This window comes from Euleptes europaea, chromosome 16 (genome assembly GCF_029931775.1).
Source record: "Euleptes europaea isolate rEulEur1 chromosome 16, rEulEur1.hap1, whole genome shotgun sequence".
NCBI lineage: Eukaryota > Metazoa > Chordata > Lepidosauria > Squamata > Sphaerodactylidae > Euleptes > Euleptes europaea.
In genome coordinates this window covers 36,082,866-36,102,315 of record NC_079327.1, presented here as the reverse complement: position 1 = coordinate 36,102,315, position 19,450 = coordinate 36,082,866, and positions in this window count along the sequence as shown.

Below are 19,450 nucleotides of genomic sequence, written 5' to 3'. Positions count from 1 at the left end.
CCATCTCAATTGTTTAGTGATTAGGAAGAATCCAAAACAGATAATAAATTGGCAATTAGCTATGATAATTTTGCCTGCATCTTTGGTGATAACTGGATCAGATGAGAGAGATTTTTAAATGTCAATTTGAATACAGTTAGATTACCAGGAACTTCAAAAACACACTCTGGTATGGATAATTAGGATTTCCTTGACCAATGCTGAAAGGATCCTTGGAAATGTGAAAGCTACCACCTGCAAATTAAATCATTTCCTAAGTCACAGTTTAAGGTACATAAAAACAGCTCAAGTGAATGCTTCCCTGGGAATGTTTTCAAAGCCTCTTAAAATGGCTGATTTGAACCAATACGGGGGAGGGGGGATGGGACTTCATAGACAAAAAGGGTCTAGCCAATTATAGGCCTCTATTTGATCTACCCCTCCTAGACAAAATAACTGAACAGATGGTGAGGGAACTATAGACCTTCTGGACAACACATATGCCTTTCAATCTGACTTAGCAGCTTGGTTTTGGAACGAAGGCCATTTTGTTTGTTCTTATGGATGATTTCCACTTGCGAAAGAACTAGGAGAATGCATTCCTCTATGTGGCGTTATCTTTTTGTTTATATAGTGGACATCCAACCTTGTTAAGATGCTTAGAAATTAGGATGGGTGTTCAGTAAACAGCACTCAAATGGATCCAATCTTTTCTGATCAGACAGAGAATAACAACATAAAGTCTGTTGTTTGAGACTTATTTTGTGGGGTCCAAGAAGGATTCATGTTATCCCCAATACTTTTAAATATCTATTTAAAAGCCACTAAATTAGATCATTTGAAGCTTTGGGGTTATGCATGATCAGCAAACTGATAACATATAGCTAGCTTTTTCTGTAAGCCTCCAGAAGTTGCTGTTTCCATCCTAAGCTCATACCTGACAGAAAACAAGCAAAAACTGAAGTCAGTTAGACAGAGGTGATAATGAAGTCTCTCTTGCTGATTTGGTTAAGAGTTTGGGATTGCTTCTTGTTCGGGAAAAAGGTTGGTATGGTGGTGAGGAGTGTTTTTTAATTACACCAAAATTACATCTTTTCTGCACTGAGCTGAGCCATGCTACTGGAGAACCTCTACGTTTGACTACTGTAATATGCTCTAAGAGGGGCTGTTTAAGACAACCCAGAAACTCAATTTGTTGCAAAATGCGGCAGCTTGACTTAACTGATGCTAGCAGATCTAGCACACCTGCCTTGAGTCTCAGCAAGAATGGCAGACCATTCACGAACTAATTAATAAATAACACACGGCTCCTATAATATCATAATTGGGTCTCTATTCCCCATCCCTCAAATTCAATTTAAGGTGCTGGTTCTTAACTTTAAAGCTCTTCATGGCCCAAGGCCACATTCTTGGAAGAACTGTAGCTCCCTATATCAAACCATGACAGAACTGCAACCCTCCCAGAAGCTCCTAGTAGTGGTACCATCATGTAAGCCTGGTGAGAACTGCCTCAATCCATTTGTGGGCCTTTTTCCATAGTGGCTCAAGTCCACTGGAATGGCCTTTCACAGGAGGTTAGGTAAAAGGCCAATGTAAGTCAAACAAGAGTTATGTGTATACCTTACGCAAATAAGAGTAAAAACTGAACAATTACCAAGTTTACTTTCTAGCAACAAAAATAAGAGGTAAATCACAGATGCATTGTAGTGTCAATATCACAAATCTGTTTGCTTTAAACTATATAAAATTGACACATTCACAGAATTAAATTTCAGCGAGTTTGAGTGGTATGTAATAAATAATGACTTTTCAAAAAGTATTTTAATGCATTTACCTCTTTGATTTACGTAATGCAAAATGCCACATGCAACCTCCTCTGATGGTAGATAATTATCCTGTGATGGTACAGCACAAGAGAGTGAACAATCCAATTAAAATTAATGCAAAAATATCACAGTCCGCACACTTGCAGAGGCCGAACACCAAGCCTCATACATCTCAGGTTTGAAGAAAAACCAAGGACACCTCATGAAAAATCTACTTCAGACTGTATAGCTTTTTACCAGGTGTAGCAACTAATGACTTCATATACTGAGATTCTGTCTAGACAGAATAAGTTATGGGAGAACGACTAACTGTTGAAGGCCAAGGCCATGAAGGTAAAGGGCAGGCTAGCTCTAGAAAGTTATCTGCAAATCTTATCCAAAAGTGGATGAATCACTTCCTTCCAAATAGGACAGGCCAACTGCCACTGCAAAGAAATACCACAGTCCAAGAAGATGGAGATCCTGCTTACATGGTAGTATATACGGGTGTACAATAGCAGTATCAAATGCCTTCCACATGCTTCAGGAGTCAAGAATATCTGCATTCCCCTTTTGTTCAGCTAGCAGACATGGCTTGTGGAAGACTCTCAGCTATTTTGTTTCACTTAATCCATTTTAATAAATCTAGGTGTGTAGTTACCACTCTCTTCCCCCTATTGATAACACTTAATACATAGATACATCGCTTGCATTCCTTAAACTATGTTGTTTATCTGTTTAGATACACTACTGGGCCCTGGGCCACTGTTTGGAACTTATCAATTTAGGGAAAATATTTTTCAGATACCAAATCAGCCCACAAAGTTAGAGCCAGCTGTTATTTATTTCTAGACTGATTCCTTCCAAATACAGTCTCTCTTTACCAATACATGAATCTGCAACATACAGTAATTAATATACTTAGTTACCACCTTTCTTTACACACATGGCAAGCACAGAGAATACATAAACATGCAGGATAAAGTGCTTCAAAACTTTATTTGATAAACTCAGTATGTGTCTCTCTAAAAAATCTGTCCCACTCAAATGTCAGTTTTGCTAAATTGGGTCAACAATAAAACTTTTCTTTTTTAGGAGTATAATACAAAACAAATGAAACTCCAGAAGAACAAAAACATCTAATCTAGGAACAGTAATATCACAATGAACTCAGCCTATGATGATTAGCAGAAGCACCCAGTTTCTTTATAGTGTATAAAGCACACAGAAAGAAAAAAAAATATCCTAAGTTATAATCTTTGTACTATATCATCAAGTTTTTATTAAATTAGCAAAAAAAAGTCACAGCAATAATACAGAATAAGGTGGGTTTGTACTATATTATATTTTGATGATATTTAATAAATAAGAGAAGGTTTAGCGTTTAATTATATTTTAGTAACCTATGCGATTGGGATGCGAGGGGGAAGGATAAAAACCCTTGTGTGCCAAGCGGACAAGATGTAACAATGGTTTTATCCTGTGCTGCTCCACACTAGCTATGGTCTGGGACTGCAACGTTAGTCAAGGTGCCAGAATTGTAACTTTGCAGGACAGACCCAGTGTTGTGCTCCTTTACTCTGTGTATCAGGAATGCTCTATTGCTGTAGCCGCGCCTACAGATTCCAATTTAGCAGCTTACCTCCACATGTTCTTTCGACAGCCACAAATCATCTCCCTTTGTTGCTTAAATGCTTGACAGTGTTTATGGTTCACTTTGGAAGAATTCTCTTTTCACTGCCACCCTTCCATTCAGTCACTGGCAAGGAAGAAACACTTCTGTATTCACTTCCTTCCGGGCTACCGCAAACAACACTGTTGTTCTTTACTCCCATGCTGCATTTGAGCTACCCCCTCAGTGAATAGCAGCCCTGTGCCTGCCTGTGGGAAAGCTGGGAGGAACAGCCAACGGCAGCAAAATGATTTCACTTAATCCCTGTCAGTTTTCACCACTGTCTGCGGAATTACAGTATCTCGTGATTGCTTTCTGCCAACAAATACAAAATTCTGTGGAATGGAAAACTTAGTCATGAATACAACATGCATGGAAAATGTTTCATTGTTTTAAAACCACTTGGCATAATTATGTGCTTTACATAGCAGACAGCACAGAATTTCTACCATCAGTTGACTTTAAAAATACATTTAAAATAAGATTTTTATAAAAACATTAACACCTATGTTACATATTTTGACTGAACTCCCAAAGCATAATTACAATTTGGAGGTCTGATAAAAGAGCTTTTAAAGGGGAGATATGGAATACAATGTTTGCAAACAGAAACCAATTTTGTTTCACAAAGCTCTACCACTGAGGGAGTAATCCTAACCAGATCTCCTCAAAAGCACTGTGTTATTCTGCTAACACTCTCCAAAAGTGTGTACAAAAATTTTAAATTGTAATTATTATATCAAAAAATAAATTAAACATTATTACTCCTGTTTGCATACTGGTATATGCACATAATTATTTAATTTATGCACATTTATTGTTTCTGACCAGAACAAAGACCACTATGTAGATTTCAATCCTATTTACATGAAGCTGCCATTTAAGTAATTAAAAAAATCACTATATTTTGATGGAAAAAATGTTGGCAAATCTTTTTTAACCCCAAAAGCTATCCACTTTCATAGTTTTAGGTATACCATTTGGAATGAAAAAGATAGTTAGCAAATAATTTAAAAACCTTAGGACCTTAACAAGTAGGAGTAACATCTAAATTCATACTATAGAAGGTATTTAACAAACAGAATTAACTCAATTTTTGGAAATAAAAGGTTACTCTCATTGTGGTCCTGTGAATATATTTGTACGTCATCTTTTCTCTGGAACAAAGAGTATGTGAAAGCGCAATATATGCCTCTTTTTGGATGTCTCTTGCAGTTATGAGACAAATTTGAAAGATGCCTTCTGCAACATGTGCAATGTTGATTACTTGATTCAACAAAGGAAAACTGTCTCTCTAAACTTTTCAAATATACAGCTATGATTGCAAACAGGTATACTTAAAAGAAGTCTACATAATCTGAATTTCAGGTCAAACTGCATGCACATCCTACCTTAATTCACAGCAAAAACATTACACCTCCATTTATGTTCTAAATGCACAGCCATATGAAGGATTCCCCCCTTCCTTTTCCTAGATCAAAATACAAACTGTACATGTGCAGGTGCTTTCAACGTGCCTGAGATTTTGTGTGCCAGTGCCATTTCAATCCCACCTTATCAGCCTCTTACACACTGAAATTAGATCTCTGAACGACTCAGAGCTCTACTTTCCCCCAAAGGAAGGGTGAACTATTTATGAAAGGGAGGAGGAGGAAGAGGAAAAAACTGCAATGAGACCAAGTGGATTGGTTTGCAATTACGCATGTATATGGGGCAGGGACAGAGATTTGACTTCTTTCCATAAAAAAAGAACACCTGGCGGGCACATTTTATTTCTGAGCTCTCTTGCCAGATGTTGTCTTGTAATTGAAACATTTTAATATTTCAATAAAAAAGCAGGGCAATATTTTAAAACAACATTGAAGGCTTCTATATTACTATTAAACCGCATGCATTATTGCAATATGAAATTCAACAAAGGTAACCTATTCAGCAATACCCACCTCTAGATAGTTAAGGAGTTTCTCAAATTTCTATCCTCCCCTTCACCACTGCTGCCTGCTGTGTACCCCCGAAATGGGGGCTGGTGGACCCCTGGGAACAACATAAGGAACCAAGAAGGAGTCTACAGGGCTAAGAGAGGATCAGCAAAAGAACCACACATACCTCTTGCACAAACAGAAGTATTTTTTTGTCGTTAGAAGATGACTTTGGATTATCTGGGGCTTTTTTTGCCTTACTTTACTTTGGTGAAAATCAAACTGTACTGAAGCACTACTGGCTTTGCTTCCTGAAAGATTTCTAAACAGCTTTAGAACACACACACATCTGTGGTTCCTCTTCGATTCTTTAGAAAACACCACATTCTCCTACACACACACACAAGTCTACAAGGTCATGTGAGAAATACAGTATATATTGCTGTGAATGCTATTACACATGATGAACTCTTAAGAGCATAAAAACAAAAGACTGCCTACAAGCTCTGTGTGTTTAAAGGATTATTCGTTAAAGCAGGTGCAAAGTCATTCATACTGCAGTAAGTTTTTAGAAATTCTTTGCAATCAGAGTCTCTCATCTTTTCATGTTAAAAATACAGTGAATGCGAGTGATGCTACAACATTAAGATTTCCCACACCATGAAGATATTTTACTCCATGCATTAATCTCTAGTTCTCAAGCTACATTCTATAAAGTACCTTCTCACAAGCAGAATTCACAGGCATCAATGGGATGTATTCCCAGCAAATTCGTGGAAAATTGCATACACATGGGTTTGAAGCTAATTTTTCCTCACTGCTATAGATTTTAATCTCCCTGTCTCTTCGATCTATATGCAGAACACATCATAAGGAAAACTGGATTAGATTTAGATGCAGGTGGAGTGAAAAATGATGGAAGGAACATTAACAATTTGAGATACACAAATGACACTATATACTGGCTAAAAACAGTGAAGACTTGAAACAACTACTAATGAAGATTAAAGCAGAAAGTACCAAAGCAGGATTACAGCAGAACATCAAGAAGACAAAAGTAATGACTACTGAGGAATTACACTACTTGAAGGTTGACAATTAAGAAACTGAATGTTAAAATATTTTCTATTCCTTGGCTCCATCGTGAACCAAAACTGAGACTGTAACCCAGAAATCAGAAGGAGATTGAGACTGGGAAGGGCAGCCATAAAGGAGCTAGAAAAGATTCTTAAGGGTAAGGATGTGTTGCTGGTGATCAAGTAAATTCATGCCATATTACTCTCCATTACTATGTATGGGTGTGAAAGTTGGACAGTGACAAAAGCTGACAAGACGAGTTGATTCATTTGAAATGTGGTGTTGGTGGAAAGTTTTAGGAATACCATAGACTTCAAAAAAAGACAAATAAGTGGTTTATAGATCAAATGAAACCTGAAGTCTCCCTAGAAGCTAAAATGACTAAACTGAGGCTATCATATGGTCACACTATGAGAAGACAAGAGTCATTGGACAGGACAATAATGCTAGAAAAAGTTGAGGACAGCAGGAAAAGAGGAAGACCCAGCTTGAGATGGATTGACTCTATAAAGGAAGCCATGGCCCTTAGTCTGCAACACCTGAGCAAGGCTGTTAACAGGATATTTTGGAGGGCATCAATTCATAGGTTGCCATAAGTAACCTGACAACACACACACACACACTTTTCTCTCAAAAAGAAAACCTCTTTCTGGATTTTTAACAGGGCCAATGGATCAGGTCCTCTGAAACAGCAACTGTAGACTATTGTAACCTTTTCCAGACACTGTTAGCATTGTGTGTAAAGAGGTGGTTTTGCCATTGCCTTCCTCTGCATAACAACCCTGGTGTTCCTTGGTGGCCTTCCATCCAAGTACTAACCAGGGCCTACCCTGCTTAACTTCTGAGATCTGAAGAGATCAGGCTAGCCTGGCCCATCCAGGTCAGGGCACTGTAGCATAGTATACGTTGCAGCTTTCCATACAGATTTTAAGACAAAAAGATGCAAAGAAAACCTACCGCATGCCCACCTCACTGACACATACAGGCACAAAGCATTTGCCAGGATTTGGCAACAGTGCCATATTCATGTCACTGAGCCAAACATTTATTTATATAGGATATTTCTGTGCCCCCTCTTCAGAGTCCTGCTCGAGGCGGCTTACAATTAAAATGTCACAGTAAAAACAAGCATAAGAACTATGCATAAAACAGAGGCAGGCCATTAAAATAACTGGTTAAATAAAACCCCGAATTAAAAGCCTGGTAAAAAGGTGTGTTTTGGCCTCGCACCTAAAAGACAGGTGCCAGGGGAACTTCAAGAGGGAGGGTGTTCCAGAGGTGAGGTCCACCACAGAAAATGCCCTCTCTCTAGTTGCCACCAGCCTCACACCTCTGAAAGAGGGGCACAGGGAGCAGGGCTTGGGAGGTCGATATTAACTGGACAGGTGGACAGTATGGGGGGAGATAGTCCTTCATATGCCCTGGCTCCAAGCTGTATAGAGGCTTAAAGGTAAAAACCAGAACTTTGAACTGTGCCCAGAAATAGGTGGCTAACCAGGCAGATCTTTATGGATCCAAATACAGCAGTCCAAGTATTCCCTTACCACCAACAGCTTCTGGCAAGTTAATTTAGGTTGCAAGATGTTTCCCAGTTCTAATTTGTGCTCATTTTTGTCACACACACTTTTGTGGAACCTCCTAAAGTTCAGTTAGTTGCACTGGCTATCAAGAACAGTCTTGCCTGAAAAATATTTAAATTAAGGATTGTAATAAGGCAGGTCTAATTATGCCACGATGCAGTGGTCTCTGATCAAAGAGAACTTCAAGGTGAATTATAAGCAACAAATCTGTTTTTGGAAGATAGATGTACATGCCAGGTAGCCCCAACACATAATTTTTATGGAATGTAGGATGTGCTCCCTAGGCTTCCATTTCACCACGCTGGTTATATTTGGTTTTTTTGCAAATTACAGCTGACTTCTGGCGACCCCGTAGGGTTTTCAAGGCAAGAGATGCTCAGAGGTGGTTTGCCACTGTCCGCGTCACTGTGTGTTAAATATCAGAAGAAGAAATATGGCCATTCAACAACATTCCCAATTAAAAAGCAGCAACGGATTTGAATAGCAAGACCAACACAGAGTATAACATATTTCTACTAAACTCTGCACTGATGTTCCTAGGTAATCAAGCACCATACTAATGGATTCACCCGACTGAACTGATGTTCCTAGGTAATCAAGCACCATACTAATGGATTCACCCGACTGAGGTGATCTTAGAAACTCACTGTGTCTGTTCAGTTTACTTCTCAACAATCTATATGATTGTGTGCACTATGATAAATCAAACCATTCAATAATATGAAAAGCAAATTAGACAAAGTACTATAAATGTTTGGAAAACAATTAAAGCTGCAATTCTAGTTAAGTATTTATTTGGGAGTCAGTCCTATTCAAGCTCAATTATAGGTTCTTCCCAAAATGCATCCATAGGGCCCAGGCTTTAAGTATCACAACATGTATAAAGAAGCATAACAGTTGTAGTATAAAATAAAGAAAAGTGGTTTATTTTCCATATATACAAGTGCAAAACCAAGAGGAACAGATTCAAGTGGTACTGCAGATTTTTCTGCCTTTGTTTATCAACTACACTTTTAAATACTTTTAGCAAAAACGAGTCAATGTAGTTGAAACCAGCGAAGTGCAGCACTCCGTAATTAAAAAACCATTTTGCAATATACCAACATTTTATTTCCATGTATTTAAAATTTCATAACTCTTAATTGAAGCACAGTAATTTTAACACCTGTTCTTTTAACAGAATCTGTGATCCAGTTCACATCTTCATGAACAGCCATGGCCCCTCAAACATATGTAGAAAGATTAGCACAAACTGGGCCTTATGTGGAAACAGCCAGGAACAACTGCACTTTTGCCAGATACTGCATACAAACTGCATCAATATTTGTCTATCATACAGTTAACATTGAACATTTCCCCATAGGATCCCAACGACCTGTATGGCTGAGAAAGAGCTGAGGCTGCTTGTCTATGAGGGAACTGATCACTGGTTTTGTGATACCGCACATTTTCAACTATGCATCATAGTACTCTATTCTAGCCTTCAGCAACTATTGTGTGCGTATGCAAGAGGAGAGATATACACAGAATGAAGGGTACAATATACTTTGAAACTTTGCCTCTGTACCTCTTAATTGCGTTTTATACTGCTTTCACATTGACGGCACAGCAATTAAAAGCTATTTGATCACAAGCCAAGAAATGCCAACAAAACTGATCAGTCTTCTATTTTGTTGTACTGGCATTTGTTAACAGCAAGGTACAAAGGGGTTTACAACATAAATCATTTCTAGATATTTGGCAACATTCAGTAGCAACACAGGCAGTCCATTCCTAAAGGGGGAGCCGAAGCTCCTTAGGAGCCGTCATGACCCAGTGCTTATCATGGAATAAGGTGGCACCAACACAAAGTTTGTTTCCTTCTGCCAGCTTTCTCGCCCTGCTCCCAGCAGCTACTACTAGTATTTCCATCATAGCAGTTCTCTGTTGAAAATATGAGGTCCAATGAAAATGCATTTTTAAAATAATAATAATGATATTATATATCTTGCTTATATACCTATCCTACTCTTATATGGATCTCCCATCCATATTACAGATGAAAACTACACTTGCTGAGATCTACATCTTCAAGTAATGCTGCAACATCTGTTGTTTACAGATCATTCAGCTCCCCCCCAACATTCACATACATATTAAGACATTAAACATTAAAACATGACAAGCAACTAGTTAAATATACATTAAACATAAGCAGCATAAGTATCATCCTAAGAAGTTTTTAATTACTCCTACCAAGAGTAGAAACTGGTCCTTACACTGCTTCCAAGAGAATAATTTCTTATTCTGTCCTATAACATTCAAGCTGAAATCTGTTACAATTGATTGACTAAACATTCAGTTGAATAATCAGTAGGACCAATTTTAATCAGAATTAAGACACATGTTTGTTTTTAAAGGGCTGCTGTGGTATTGTAATATAAACAGAATTGTGGACGTTTCACTTGAATAGTAACTGGTAGGATTAAAAAATTAAAACTAGTGAGAAGGTAGATCAACTAACAATTTTTGCTTGAGGACAGAACCTACACCCAAAGATAAACACACTAGCTTCCTCAGCTACCTGGTTTCTTATTATTATAACACAGTAAGCTCATTAAGATAGTTGTACAGCACAGGTATCACACACAACTGCAGTAAGGCAATTCCATTACTGCGTGCAGAGCAGAGTCATGACTTAGATCTGCAAAAATGGTACCATCACAGTTCTGTGAATTCAGAAATCAACCCACTGAGTTTCAGGAGGCTTACTCTCAGAGAAACACACACAACTGCAGCCTTAGACTGCAAAGCTCTATTGACACGCATTTGCAAAACATTCCCAACAGAGCTTGTGGACCATTTTCCCAGGCAAAACACACTGTTCACAATTAGGGCTGCAAACCTGTAGAGCGGAGGCCACCCTAAAGCATAAGTGACCAGTGTGGCAATGATTCAGTGTTATTTGCTGCCTTATCCAGCACAATATGGGCCGGAATAAAAACAGACCATCCTCAGGCAGAGTGGCTGACCTAGACATACCTCCAAGATAAAAGGGGGGGAAGAGAAGGTGTTTTAATTAGAACATTGGGGGTTACCGCATTATGTATTCCCAGCGATGTATTAAGAGTTTGAAAACATTATAAAAAATACTGTTCGCACTTTGTTTGGCCCCTTTAGCTGCGAAGACGTCTTCCAACCATTTATAAGCCGTGGTATCCAAAAACCCTTTTAAAGCGATGTTTTTTATAACGTTTTCAAACTCTTAATACATCGCTGGGAATAAAAAGTGCGGTAACCCCCAAAGACTGTGCGGAATTCGGGAGTTTTGCACAGACCAAGGGATCACAAACAGAAGCCTTTGGCTCCACCTGAACCCCAACTCCATCCCTTCAGTCACTGGTCGCCAGACCAATCCTCAATTCAATTCAATTTCAATACCTGTATTGGCATACCATCAAGCAGTCGATCAAACAAAACCAACCCTCTAAACATCATTTAATCCTCTGCCTCTTAACAATTTCATCATAAAAAATTTAGCCACCGATTCAATAGTCTCAGAATCTCGGGAGGATAACAACAAATTTGATCTTACTATCATCAGCTCGATCTACATGATTTGAGAGAAAGGGATCTAAAAAGGACTGCACACGTTTCACAAGGGTTACCGCATTATGTATTCCCAACGATGTATTAAGAGTGTGAAAATGTCATAAAAAATACTGTTCGCACGTTCTATGTATTCCCACCGATGTACTAAGAGTTTGAAAAAGTTATAAAAAATACTGTTCGCACTTTGGCCCCTTGAGCTGCGAAAACGTCTTCCAACCATTTATAAGCTGTGGTATCCAAAAACCCTTTTAAAAGCGATGTTCTTTACAACGTTTTCAAACTCCTAATACATCCCTGGAAATACAAAGTGCGGCAACCCGCCCAATGAAACGGACAATGCAAGAGCATACGGTCAATACTTTCAACCTCCCCCTGGAAAACAGTTGAGATACCAGTTAAAAAAGACTGGATAAAAAAGATGCTGGAACTGACAGAAATGGCGAAGCTTACAGCTTTGATAAATCAGAATGATAATGAGCAATTTTGGGGGGAATGGGAGGTCTGGAGAATGTACTGTGAAAAGTATTTTTTATCGGGACCATTTAAAGGATACTCTTTGATCTAATCCCTTATTCATAGTGGGTAGCTGTGTTAGTCTGTCTGCAGTTGTAGAAAAGGGCAAGAGTCCAGTAGCACCTTAAAGAAAATATATATTTTTTTAGTCTTTAAGGTGCTACTGGACTCTTGCCCTTATTCATACTTTATTAAATCAATTCCTAATATAAAAATTAATACAAAGTATGAATAAGGGCAAGAGTCCAATAGCACCTTAAAGAAAATATATTTTTGTTAGTCTTTAAGGTGCTACTAGACTCTTGCCCTTATTCATACTTTGTATTAATTTTTATATTAGGTATTGATCTAATAAAGTATGAATAAGGGCAAGAGTCCAGTAGCACCTTAAAGAAAATGTATATATTTTTAGTCTTTAAGGTGCTACTGGACTCTTGCCCTTATTCATACTTTATTAGATCAATACCTAATATAAAAATTAATACAAAGTATGAATAAGGGCAAGAGTCCAGTAGCAACTTAAAGAATATATATATATATTTAGTCTTTAAGGTGCTACTGGACTCTTGCCCTTATTCATACTTTATTAAATCAATATCTAATGTAAAAATTAATACAAAGTATGAATAAGGGCAAGAGTGCAGTAGCACCTTAAAGACTAACAAAAATATATGCTACTGGACTCTTGCCCTTATTCATACTTTGTATTAATTTTTACATTAGGTATTGATTTAATAATGTTTGATACGACAATAGGTTCATTCAAATAATATTGGGATTAGTTCCGTTAGCAAAAGTTTATACAATTTAATTTTAGATGGGAGAGGGAGAGGGGGAAGTCATCTGATTGTGAAAACTAGAAATATTACTTGTTTTTTTTCTTTTTATCATTACTGTTGTGTTTGTTTCTGTTGACCTATTAAAGGAAGAAAAATAAAAATATTTTAAATTTTTTTTTCTTTTTATCCTTACTGTTACATTTGTTTCTGTTGACCTATTAAAGGAAGAAAAATAAAAATATTTTAAATTATTTTTTTTTATCATTAACTGTTACATTTGTTTCTGTTGACCTATTAAAGGAAGAAAAATAAAAATATTTAAAATTATTTTGTTCTTTTTATCCTTACTGTTACATTTGTTTCTGTTGACCTATTAAAGGAAGAAAAAATTAAAAATATTATATTTTGAAAAAATACTTTCCACCTCCCCCAGGGCACACTGACACACCCTGGCAGAGCACGGGATCGCCTCCCGCCTCCCCTAGGGAAGAGCAGGAGGGAGGGCGTTAAAAACGGGCCCGATCCTGAACCCACCCGACGCGTCCCTGAGGCGAGGAGCCCGGAGGGGACTCGGCGCGGCGCCGCGCGCACGCACGCACTCACGCACGCGAGACCACGTGTCCCCACAGCCGCCAACGTCCACACAGGCACCTGAGGCGGCGCTCCTCCCCGCTCACCTCATGGCCGCCCTGCCCCCTTCCCGCCCCGCCGGCGTGACTCGGGCCAAACGCCGCCTTGCGCGCGCGAAGGGAGGGGGGGGGGGAAGGCCGGGCCGAGGCCTAGGGCCGCCCCCGCTCCTCGAGCGGTCCCCGCCGCCGGGCTAGGCCGGGAGGGCCGTTTTCCTCCTCCTCCTCCGCCTCAAGTCGCCTTCTGCCCGAAGGAAGGCCCGAGCGCCGCTTCCCCTCCCCCACAAAGCCTCCCCCCCCCAACCGCCGCCTCCGCGCCTCTCTGCCTCAGGCGGCTCCGTCGCTCACCTTGTGGCTCTGGAGCGGGCGGCGTGGGGTGGCGCCGGGGCCCGGAGCGGCTGCTGCTACTACCGGGTGCTGCTCATTTCCTCCTCCTCCTCCTCCTCCCCCCGGGCTTGGCTGGGCTACGACCCGGCCGCCCCCTTCATCATATCCTCCCCCCTCTCCCCCGTGCTTTGCAGGGCTCTTGCAGTCTCCCCCTGGGCAGGCCAGGCGGCGGCACAAGAGCCCTATTGTATTATTGACACTGCTGCTGCCGCCTCCGAGGCTCCGCCTCTTCCCCTTCCCGTCTCGCTCCCGCCCCGCCAGCAGCCGCTCTCTCTCTCTCTCTCTCTCTCTCCTGCCCGGGCTGGGGTTTCCCCGCCGCCCGCGCGCCGGAGAGGGGCTTCCCTCCGAGGCGGGCCGACGCGGCCTCGGCTCCCTCCCGCGGCTGGGTCTCCTGGGCCTCTGCCCCCCACTCTGCGCGGTGGCCGTGGTCTCCCGCCGCCCCCAATCTCTGGGGGGGGGGGGGCAGCCTTTACTTTTTAAAAGCTCTTCCACTTAAAAAAACAACAACAACAACAACTTACAGTCCTGTGTATTTGATGCATTTCTTTTTTTGAAAAAAAATATTTTATTAAAATTTTCAATCTATACAAACGGAACAAACATATAATTATTCATTCGTACTGATAATTCACAGTGGGTAGCCGTGTTAGTCTGTCCGCAGTAGTAGAAAAGGGCAAGAGTCCAGTAGCGCCTTAAAGACTAACAAAAATATTTTCTGACAGGGTAGGAGCTTTCATGAGCCTGTGCGCAGTAGCAGAAAAGGGCTAGAGTCCAGTAGTGCCTTAAAAGACTAACAAAAATGTTTTCTGGCAGGGTGTGAGCTTTCGTGAGCCACAGCTCACTTCTTCAGATACAGCTTAGAATGTGAATCCATCTGTCTTTTAAGTATAGTATAGAAGTATAGTATAGAAGTACTCTCCGATACTTAAAGACAGATGTAGAAAAGGGCAACAGTCCAGTAGCGCCTTAAAAGACTAACAAAAATATTTTCTGGTAGGGTATGAGCTTTCGTGAGCCACAGCTTCAGATACAGCTAGAATGTGAATCCATCTGTCTTTAAGTATAGTATAGAAGTACGCTCCTATACTTAAAGACAGATGTAGAAAAGGGCAAGAGTCCAGTAGCGCCTTAAAAGACTAACAAAAATATTTTCTGGTAGGGTGTGAGCTTTCGTGAGCCACAGCTCACTTCTTCAGATACAGCTAGAATGTGAATCCATCTGTCCTTAAGTAGAGGAAAGTGAATTCAGTAGAGGAAAGTAGAATTTCCTCTACTTAAAGACAGTTGGATTCACAGTCTAAGCTGTATCTGAAGAAGTGAGCTGTGGCTCACAAAAGCTCATACCCTACCAGAAAATATTTTTGTTAAGTCTTGAGGCGCTACTGGACTCTTGCCCTTTTCTACTACTGCAGACAGACTAACACGGCTACCCACTGTGAATTATCAACATATAATCATTCATTCATACTGTTTATACTCCTTCGGGGAGTCTGTTTCATCTTACATCTCAAAAGTCTTCTACATTATCTTTGTAATTTATATAATGAATTCCTTCTATTTTGATTATTAAGTTTTATATAGTCTAATTTGCTTCTAACAATCTATCCCTTTTGTTGTACTTAATCTAAATAACCTTCCCATTTTCGTTGAAATTCATCAGTTGTCTTCTCTTTCATCAAATTAGTCGATCTGGCCATCACCACAAATTCATCCATTTTCTGTTGCCATCATTCCACATCTGGAATATCTTCCTGTTTCCACAATGTTGCCAGTACCAATCTGGCCGTATTTGATGCATTCCAATGGCCACTCACTGAGATTCTTTTTTGGTATCTTCTCCTTCTCCTCCCCCTCCCGTTGCACGGGACCCTAAAAAAGACGCACTGTTCGCTTGCCCAGCTGCTCTAAAAAGGATTTACACACGCACACACACCATTCTTGGCTCAGGTTCATGCACGACAGCCTTCCCGCTTGAGCGTTGTCTTTGTCCTTCTGGAAAGCAGCGTCCGCTGCCCTCTTGCCGGTAAAAACGATTCTAAAGCAGTGGCAAAACTTTAAAATGCGGCTCGAGCAAGCACGGAATCGAGGATGTCCGGTTGGGTTACCGGCCTCCAGGAAGCGGCTGGAGATCTTCTGGGAGTATACTTGGTCTCCAGGTGACAGAGAAAATGTCTGTGTTGGAGGGGGAGGGTCCCTGTGGTGTTATACCCCGCCGAAGCTCCTTCCCAATCTCTGTCCCCAAAATCTTCAGGAATTTCCCATCCCAGAGCTAGCAATGCTAATGTCCAGTTATGATGGTGTGTGTGTGTGGGGGGAGAGTAGAAATTGATGGCTCCAACTTACTCAAGTGGGGAGGAGTGAAACCACAGCAGGAAAGCCTCATGGTGCAAGGATATGAAATGAGGCAAAGTAAGGTTTCTGCAAGTGTATAGCCAAGTTAGAGTCATATGATTACAGTGCTCTTCAGAGCACTGGGTTCACCAGTGCTTAAGCACATTAGGATGTTGGTCCGATGTTACTTCTGATCACTTCTTCGACACAAGTCACAGTGAATGACCATACTACAAAAAAAGGGTAATTTTATGCACACTTAGGATAGAGGGAAGTCCTGTAGAACAAAACATACATTACGCTCTTATATAGGTTTAAACTTCCAAATCTATTTGCTTTGGAGTGGGTCCAGAGTTTCTGAGGAACTGTCATAGGCACATCTATTAATATGCTTAGGAGAGATCCCTTTGAGGGAATTTTTAAGTTAATAAGGCTCCACTTCACACATTTTGGGCACCTTGGAACCACTTAATTCATAGCGGTCTGTCACACAAGAATTCTACAAGATATTTACATGTCCATGAAAATTTCATAACCTGTTCTCTAAAGCTAGGGGGGAGACTACAGAAGATGCCACATTTGAGTGCTTAGCTATAAAACAGTGGTTATTATCACAACATTCTCATTCCAAACTATGACAAAGCGCAAGGCCTATCAACAAAAATGTGTCTCTGAATAGCGGTGAGCCACACTTCTCCATTGGTGGAGCTGCATCCCCACTAAATACTTTAATAGTTCCAGAGAGTTAGCAAAATGGAATAGTCCTTAAGATGCCACAAGACTCCTGGTTACATCTATATGTTTATGCTGAGCCAAGAAAAGATTGGCTAATTTTTGTGTCACTATTCGCACCCCCACAAGTTTATCCCTTCAGTATATGCAAACAAGATGTTATATCACATAGCTTAAAGGGTAGAACATGGTATCCAGAACAATCCTGAGCACTTTTTTCACCCTTATCTTATGTAGTATGTAAGGCTACGCCACCTGGTGTAACTCCAAGTAAGGACAAAGGGGGTATTACCGGCCTGAAGGGGGGTTAGAAAGCCACATAAAGCTGGCTGCACCCCAGGAACACCTCCTAGGATGCCAGTGGGAGGCTGAGCCGGCAGCACAGGGAGGCCAGTATAAGCGCCCCAGCACCAGCATCCATGCCACTCTTGGCAGTGCCGGCATGGGCCCTTGCGCACCTCCTGTGGACTTTCGCCCACCCAGCTTAGGAATGGGCTGTGATTTTATAAAAGGGAAATGACACATCAAGAGCAGGTTCCTGGTCAAACAATTTGCTAGGTCTCTAGTGGCAAAATAGAGGTTATGGTTGACAAAGATATGCAAAATTACTGGTCAAAGAAATTAGTAAATTTTCATCTAGATTTGTACATTTGCTGAGTAAACTGCTAGATTAGCTCCCAGGAGGACCTGTGGGAATCACTGTATAGTATGGCAGTTGTGCATGTTTGTCTGCTTGTCATGATAGACTCAGAAGTCCAAGTTCTTCCAGGAGACCACAGCAGCAAAACCCTAATAGTTTTGTTTAGAACAGGACCAAATGGAGTAGACCAAATGATTATTTGCATTATGAAAACACCTGTATATAGTACGTGAAAACTCAGTGCTGTCTTATCTACAGGTGGACAAATCACAAGAGCTTTGGCCAAAATATACAGGAGCACACTGAAGACATTCTGTAGACATTGTAAAACAGATTGGGGGCATTCAACTAAGCCATAACTTTTTACACACTATGGAACTGCATTTTAAAGTTAGTTTTTTGAATAAGAATTCTTAGCTCTTCCGTAAGAAAAAAGTTTAAGAGATCACAACTTTCACTTTAAAGCTAGAACTGTTCAAATTAGGTACCGAAGTGTGCAAGTTTCAGATTCCCCAGGCACTAAAGATTTTCAGAACCTGTTTTTTTTTTCTGATTTTCAGAAAATCATCCACAGGAGAAGAGTTTGAAATAATTGAAATGAAACAATCTGCAAGCAAGTACCACTTAAATCTTTCAAGGACTAAACTTTGTATTAGACTAAAAATCAGCAGTGCATGCAAAAATAAGGTCATTCAGAATCTAGGATTAATAGAGAAAAGTAGAGTGAAAGTAGAAATTTTAAGAGGATAAGTGTATTCCCTTCATTTTTACAGCCTGCATTATTGATTGTTAGTCACAAGTTGCCTTGAACTCTTAAACTAACTCCAGAAATTAAATTCCTTGTATATGACACTGAACAGGTTGGTTTAGACCACCATACATCTTTATCCATTTTAATAAAAAATGAAAGGCATTTTTGTGTATTCTTTATTACAAATCACATTTCACAAAAGCTAGGCAAGCTGTGTATAAAAGCCATAACATACAAAACCTTGATAAAGCACATTCTGTAATATAATAGATAACCAATGACTTAACTGATACATTTTACGTTGTAAAGAATAATAGTATTCTTGAACTGGCAATATTTAATTAAAATATTTAGAAACTATACAGAATCCTTCAATTTTGACAGTATAAAAAAACAGAAAATGTTTTTTAAAATCTTGACTGATGTAACAAACTAGCTATCCATTTTGATTTACAATGATCTCTCTCCCAGCATATGGCAGGGAATTTTCACTGACCGACTGAAGTTCTATTTCATGCTAAAGTCTCAGATAAAAAATCCTCAGGTTGTCTTTAGCCAGCATAAAGTGCTAATATAGGAGAAACACCTTTATTTACATATAGCACATCTTGACTGTTATTGTGAAATAGGAGTGAACACAATGACATCTATTTGTGTTAAAAGCAAAAAGAGAACATGAATCATACTTTAGTATAATCAGGCCAGCTTTGCTAAACAACACTCGGTTTACTCAAAGCTAACTTCCTTTCCAAGGCCCAGGTTCAGCATGGCTGGGAAATGTGGGGCAGATCTTAAGGGATTTGCTTACAGAGGGATTTTTACCACATACCCCCTTCACACTGCAGCTCCTTATGCCCCCCAGAATGCAACTCCTGAGCTTTAGAGGACAAGATACAGGGGACAGCAGCCAGAACATGGATGTGGCGAAATCTTTCTCACATCTTACATGACCTTTTCTGTGACCTGTATGGAAGAGAGGTGGAAGGCGATAAAATTCTTTCACTTGCTCTCTTCACAGATATTTAGCATCTAATTCCATGACTTGTATTCTTATAATTGTGTTAAATG